The 7032-nt window shown below is 43.1% G+C and overlaps 1 protein-coding gene across 1 annotated transcript in view; it reads left to right on the forward strand.

The window, feature by feature from the left end:
• LOC118331679 (rap1 GTPase-activating protein 2-like) overlaps positions 1 to 7032 on the forward strand; it is a gene marked incomplete at its 5' end in the record, with an annotated part of 17442 nt that overhangs the window by 6990 nt on the left and 3420 nt on the right.

The following is a 7032-nucleotide window of genomic DNA, read 5'->3' on the forward strand; positions in this document are numbered from 1 at the left end:
ATACAACCCATTTTCATTCAGATATCTTGAGGTCAGAGGTCAAGGGATGGGCCATGCCAGTTACACTAAAATGTAGCCTGACTTTGGAGCGTATGTAGCCTCCTTCCTGAAGAGCTAGCATGGCGTGGTTGGTACCGTTTCATATCTTCCCTCTTTAAAAGAAAGACAGAGCGGAGTGGAAGAGGGACGGAGAATGAGGCCAGTCAGGTCAGAAAGCTGTGTCAGCTCTGTTCATACTAACTGCAGTTCAGTTCTTATTGAGCTGTGATCAATAGGTTCATATTGGCTCAGATACGGTTCTGTGAGTTTGTATTGGTACTGTAAGTATGTACGAGTTTAGGCAGTACAATTGTTCTTTAAATCATTTAATAGCTCATTATTTAAATCTCTGAAGCGTCCCATTAGGAGATTATTTGTACTTGTTCTGACTCTGATGTGTGTTGGGGGAGCAGCGCTGGGGAAGGAACATATTCTGAGTTAGAAAGACTTTAATTTAGATTTATTTCCTGAGTAATATTTGTTGAACCCTCTCCATCTTCCAGCGTGATGTCAGTGCTTGGAGTCATTATTCTTCTCTAGTATTTATATATGTTATTAACACGCAGCTCTGTCTACACTTGTGTTAGAGTTTCTAAAATAAACCCAACCTTTGTGTCCTGAGCTGATAATTAATTTTTATTTGTAACTACACAGAAACACAGAGTTGGTTTTGAATCCTGAGGGAGCGTTTAAAGCGTCCGGCACCGAACACAAAGGTCACTGAGAGACACCGAGAAGACGACAGCGGAGAGAAAGGGGGAGACACGAAACCTGCTGAGAGAGAAAAGGTCAGTGTGTGTGTGTGTGTGTGTGTGTGTGTGTGTGTGTCTGTGTGTGTGCGGCCACATTTAAAGGAGGTACCAACATCCATAATGGTGACAATACAGAAGTCCACTTACACTATTGTCACTTTAGGAAGGAATCTTCTGTTCAATATCAAAGTGTGTGTGTGTGTGTGTGTGTGTGTGTGTGTGTGCTGCAGTTTAAAATAAAACCAGTTTCTTTAGTAATCAGACTCTCAGCTGGTTCGTTATCTCTGCTGACAGCTGCGTGTCACAGCCGATCACATCATCTCCCCACACACATACACACACACACACACACACGTTAACATGATACACTGATGTCGAATACTGCCCCGGGCCTTTCCCACAATGCAACACGCCTATGGACTCCATCATCAGCAAACGACAAGTTCTTGACAGTTCGGTTTGAATCCAGAGATGGAAACAACACAAACAGGGAACGTTGAGGAGCACCAGGAACCTCTTCAGGACTACATCTAGTCCCTGTAGCGGGTTCAGACTTCCCAAAGCTTCAGGAACTTACGGGGCGGAGTTTGTAGGACTGACTGTCACTGGTTGGTCAAACACTAATGTAACTCCAGCCTGTGCACGCTTCACCCCCGGGAACAAGAAGTCCTCTGGTTCAGCTTTTCTGCCGGCTTCCTTCCTGCCTGGGGGGTCACCCAACGGTTGCAGAGCCAAGAATAAAATATTGTGGCAAACAGCACAGAATGCAAGACAGGAAGCAGCTCCCAGCGACATCGTCCCTTTAATGACATCCAGGGACAAGAAGTGACTGTCGGCTGTATCCTTTTATACATGTTACCGGGCCCTGTTCCCTCATTGATCTCAGTGTATTTCTGTCATTGAGCCTGAAGCAGACATGATAACTGCTGACTGTGCAGGTGCCGTAATCTCAATGAATCTATGAATCGTTGTGGTTCTGTCTGTGGCCATCGGTTCCTGTGAGTCTGGGAGTGTCCATGTGTTACACGTGAGGAGGTCGCAAATGCCAACCAGATTCTCAGTGAGTGGACTCCACCACGAGGGGAGCTCCTCCTTCTTCAGGTAGTAAAGGGGATTCAGGGCAGAGTTTGTTCTTCGATCTACTTTTAGTGAAGTAAAAGTGGATTAGTGACGAATCACCGTCATGAATGACTCATAGCTCAATAAAAGCCTGAATTTACGAATGATAAACATTACGAGACCCAGATCATGTGTTCAGAGGAGCTGATCTCCCTCTGGCTGCCTGCACTTCACACTGTGCTGATTATTCTTGGGGGGGGGGTGCGACTGTAGAACGTTGAGAACCACCATTTGAAACCATCGCAGGTCTGAGTGGCCCAGGGTTTGAACCCCACCTCCTCTTGTCCACATGTGGCAGCGTCCTCGGGAAAGACACTGAACTCCAAACGCTCCCGTTGGCGAGAGTGCTGAGAGAGAGACTGAACGAGTGGACTTTCCTGTCACATTCACACACAGACGGCGGCGTGTTACAGCGCTTCCTGACACAGTGATACTGAGCTCACTCACTCACACACTGGGGGAACAGTTTGGGGTAGAACCCTGCGAGGGACTGGCGCCCGCCTGTTCCTGCACCGGGTCGGGTACCTGTCGGGTAACTCGCACAAACATTGTGTAACGCAAACAAACCTATATGTAAAAAATACTGTGAGAACAAATGTGGTTTTTCTTCTGGAGGAATCAGACATGAAACTGACTGCAGAATATTTTTAACATCTAGAACTAGTTAGAAGCCTCATCAGCTGCAACCGTATAACACAACATAACGTTCAAAGAACTCTTACAATCACCAGAACAGGAGGACAAAGTCTCTGTTAGTACCTGGACGCTCTGCTGGTTCTGGATTCTGCCGTAATGGTTCATTATGATTTGAATTCATGTTTCTAAATCACAGTTCCGGTCTTTGAGATAACTCGGAGGTAACTGCGGATAGCGGGTCGGTCCTAGCTCTGGACCAGTGCAGCTCACAGTCAGGTTTTATTGTGCAGTAACAAAAACTGACTTTACAGATAAATAACCAGGAATAAAATACACAAAGACAAGAAAATAAGTAGAACAAACTAATAAAAGCTGACAGAATGTAACGTTCATATGGAAACTGTTCTAATGATGGTGTTGTAATGCGGTTGTTTCAGGGGTTGGTTTGTTCTGACACTTTTGTTTTGTATCGTTAGTTTAATACTGTAAAATATGCTTTATATATAATAATAACCTAACGATAATAATGATGATATCATTATTTTAAGAAGACAAAATGACTGGATTTTGATATAAAAATATAAATAAATTGACTTTCTCTGCATTTGTGTCACACACTGTTAATTAGAGGAACAAATATAACTGAGGATGTGATTAATGCTTAAAACAGGAACTAACCGCTGTCCATTTAATAGAATAACTGCTGTAAATATAGTGATAATAGATAATTGAGTGATACCAGTGATCGAGGAAGTATCTGGACCCTCTGAATACTCCCCTGTTCATACGGCTGTAAACATTTACTGCTCATAAATTTACAAAGAGATACAGTCGGACGTCTTTCCAGTTGCAACCGCACTCAGCTGGAGAGCTTCCAGGTAATTTTCCGGCACGTAAAGTCATGAAAAATGTATTTGTGAGGTTTTCTTCCACAAGTAGGAGGCCTGCCAGGCTACGAACATCAAAGCTGTTCATTAAAATGTAAATGTAACCCTCCAGTTCCTCCATCAGGAGCGCAGCAACAGCAGGACACCAAAACTTCAGCCCACTCCAGTTCAACAGCCCAAAGTGCTTTAACTATTATAAAATACTGATCATCGATTTATAAATGATTCTGGAGCTGCCTTCCTCTGCAGCCGCTCAGTTAGTTTGTATGAAGATCTGCTTATATTTTAAGTTAATCACAGTCAGGATTTAGTTTCACTGTCAGACTGAAGGATGACGATCCGTGTCTAACGCTTCTAAAGCCGGATCAGACTTTATGCTATCGTAATAATAATAATAATAATACACAGCACTTACACAGTGTACAATCCTTTAGTGAGAGACGGGTTGGAACAGCAGAATGATTGCACAGTAAAATGTGTTTGTGCCTGAGAGAAACTTCAAAATAAAAGATAACTGGTGAATGGCAAAAGCTTTAAATCAGCCGTACACTTAAGATCTGTTCTTACAGAGGCCCAGCGAGTTACAATAATCTGAGATGATATGAAGCACCAATGACAAGACAAAAGACCAGATTTTTACTCTGCAGTTGATAAAAACGTGATTTAAACAACCTTTATAACCTGTTTCTGTCGAACATTAAACCCTGGTTTCTGTCTGCAGGTTGTTTGTAGTAAAGTTGGGACTTTGGAGGACAAAAAAAGAATGATTTCAGATTAGTTTTCCTGTAGCTGGAAACAGTGTCGGGACATCCAGCACTTTATTTTTCACTGAAGTGTGATCGATCCAATAGGAGCTCAGTATCGACCCCCGGTTCCAACATCAGAGCGCTGTGAGGGGTTTCAGACACCGTTACACCAACTTCACAAGTCTTCACTGGAAATTTACAGTAATTAGTTTTGCCAGCAAAGTTCTGTATTTTTAGTTTCTTACCTGATTATTTGTATTATAGCAGTGTTCACCTGTATTTATAGGTAGTTTGCTTCTGTTGCTTTGTGACATATTTCCATTTTAATAAATATCTGAAAAGGAACTGTGCGTGTGTGTTATTATTATTATTACAGTAACATTCTTTAAATACTATAGAAAACCTCACATACTGTAAATATAAAGTAATTTCCTGACAAAACTGAATAAACTAACTACTAAATTTAGTTAGTAAATTTACAGAGAAAAGTTACAGTGTTGATAAAAGTACCACGTTTGAAGAGACTTTCAACCTCGTCCAGAGCACGGGAGGTCACCAGAACCACATCAACATCAGCAGAAAGCATTGATTCAACCTGGAGGCGGGACGGGACATCTCCACCCCGCGGCTGCACCGAGAGATTCTGTCCAACAAAGTCACAAATAAAACCAGTGACAAGAGGCAGGGGTCTCAGTCCAGGTCTTCTGCCTCGGACCATCCACGGGGCTCTTATACGGACCAGACTGGAGAGAGAACAGCGGATCCAGCAGAGAACAAATCCAGCAACTATCAAAGTTTTGGAAGAATTTCAGTTTTAAAGCAGGGCAGGCCGAGGGGCTGTGTCCTTCTACGAGTTCTGCCAGCTGAGCTCCCACATATCCGAAGTGACAAATGCCTCTGGTAGACCTGCACTGGGGCCATATTCCACTCAAACAATCATGTCACAGCAATTACAAAAGGCTGAAGTCAAGTTCTTGTTGAGTTTGACGGTTCGTTCTTGGAAAGTCGACGAAGCGATCTGAGGACGCTTTTTGTTTTGTCACCTGCCGTTCCGAAGGTCACGAATGAACCCCCGAAACTTCAAAAAATAACCTGAAGAACGACCAGACTAAAGGTCTTTACACACCGGGAATGAGACAAATAAACGACACAAAAATGTGGCTGCGAATATGTGACATCACAACTTATTAAAAAAAAACTACAAAACAACTACTTACTGGCAACAATGCAAATTTGCGACACATTAAAATAAAAAAATTCAATCCGCACACATCACGGACTGGGAAGGACAGGAAGTGGCGAAAAAACGCAGCAGCTTGCAGAGTCACATGACGGATGTAGAGGTTGAATTCACCGTGAATGAATTAAAACAGTTAGCTCACGTTCCCTTTAAAAGCCAAGTCTGCAGCTGATGTGTCGCAATTTAAACGGCGGATTTGGCAAGTTGAAGAAGTTTCTGTTGACATTGTTAGCTTCATCGTTAGCTTTATCGTTAGCTAGCATCCCGATGTCTGTCTTTTTAAATAGTCTCTCCCTCTGCCTTCAGCTGCTGCTGCCTTTATGCGCTCCCTTCCGCCTCCCCATCTCTGCCCAGTCTTCACAGATTCATCAGCTTTCAGTTGAACATTTGGGGGATTGATTTGGGGCCACGCCTCCGGTTGCACGGCGGCTATCGGAGCTGATGGCAGCTGTTCTGGACAATGCTCATGATTCAACCAGAAGCAGCGCAGAGCCAATCGCAGGAAGTCAGACAGAAACGACATAGAGAATACGGTCATTTTTCAAAATAAAATACAGCGTGTAGCCTCTAGACTGAGTGACAGGAAGTCAATCAACAAGAAGTTAATCTTGGATCTCATTTTACACAAATCAACAACATGGGGCAGGAAGATGCTTCTGAACACTCTCGTGGGGCGTGAAGACACGCGTCATAAAGTCGCGTCCGCAATCAGGATTCAATTAAAACTTAACATAATGAACAATTATCTTTACTTCATTCTCTCGTCTCTCCTGACAGGGTTCCCACTCTTTTAAAGAAATCCTTTTCCAGGAGCTTTTCTTGACAACATGGGACAGCACTCACAAAAGGTCCCATGATTTACCGGCAGGTCTGATATTACATCACTTTAACGATGTAGGTTTATAATAAAGCGTCTCAGGTTCATTACAGGTAGCTGATCAGTGTCCGTGGGTTCATTTCTGAAGAAGATATAGAAAGTGCTGTATGTACAGTTAACATCGCTCTGCCTGCATTTGTCATCCACAGCAACAAGAAGAAGAAATGTTTCCACGTCTTTCAGACAACAGTTGGAAATCTGAGCGAGTTGAAAACAACTGTTTCCAGGACGTTTGGGAACCCAACCTGATTAATACGGGGACAATATGACTGCGGATGTAATCATAAATCATCTGGACTTTAAGGCGCAAATTGATGTTTATTATAAACCTGTTTACAGAGTTGATCTCATTGAGAGTAAGAGACGTTATTTGAATAAAAGCTGATATATTTACGAGTATGGGCACACGTTACTCTCTGTCCCTTCAACCCTGTAGCGCCACCTTCAGGACAAACAGCACGTTGTTTGTTGTGTCCAACACTTTCAAACTGTGGCTGTAATGAATACCGCAGCCTCCGGGAGACGCTGGAGAGAGCGTTGTAACTTTGAGGACACGTTACTGTTTACACACACACACACACAGCTCCGGGCTCCTGCTGCTCTACATGAAAACAAATAAATCCGTGTGTTTACTGCCTTTTTAGGAATCAGTGTTCGTCGTCAACCTGCAGCGACGTCTTCTGCATCCACACATTTGTTTTTCTGTGTTGTTTTGGGGTTTTTTGTTTTTTGGGGG

The sequence above is a fragment of the Morone saxatilis genome, unplaced genomic scaffold, assembly GCF_004916995.1.
Source record: "Morone saxatilis isolate NCDOM2014 unplaced genomic scaffold, NCSU_SB_2.0 Contig20, whole genome shotgun sequence".
In the NCBI taxonomy this organism is placed as follows: domain Eukaryota; kingdom Metazoa; phylum Chordata; class Actinopteri; family Moronidae; genus Morone; species Morone saxatilis.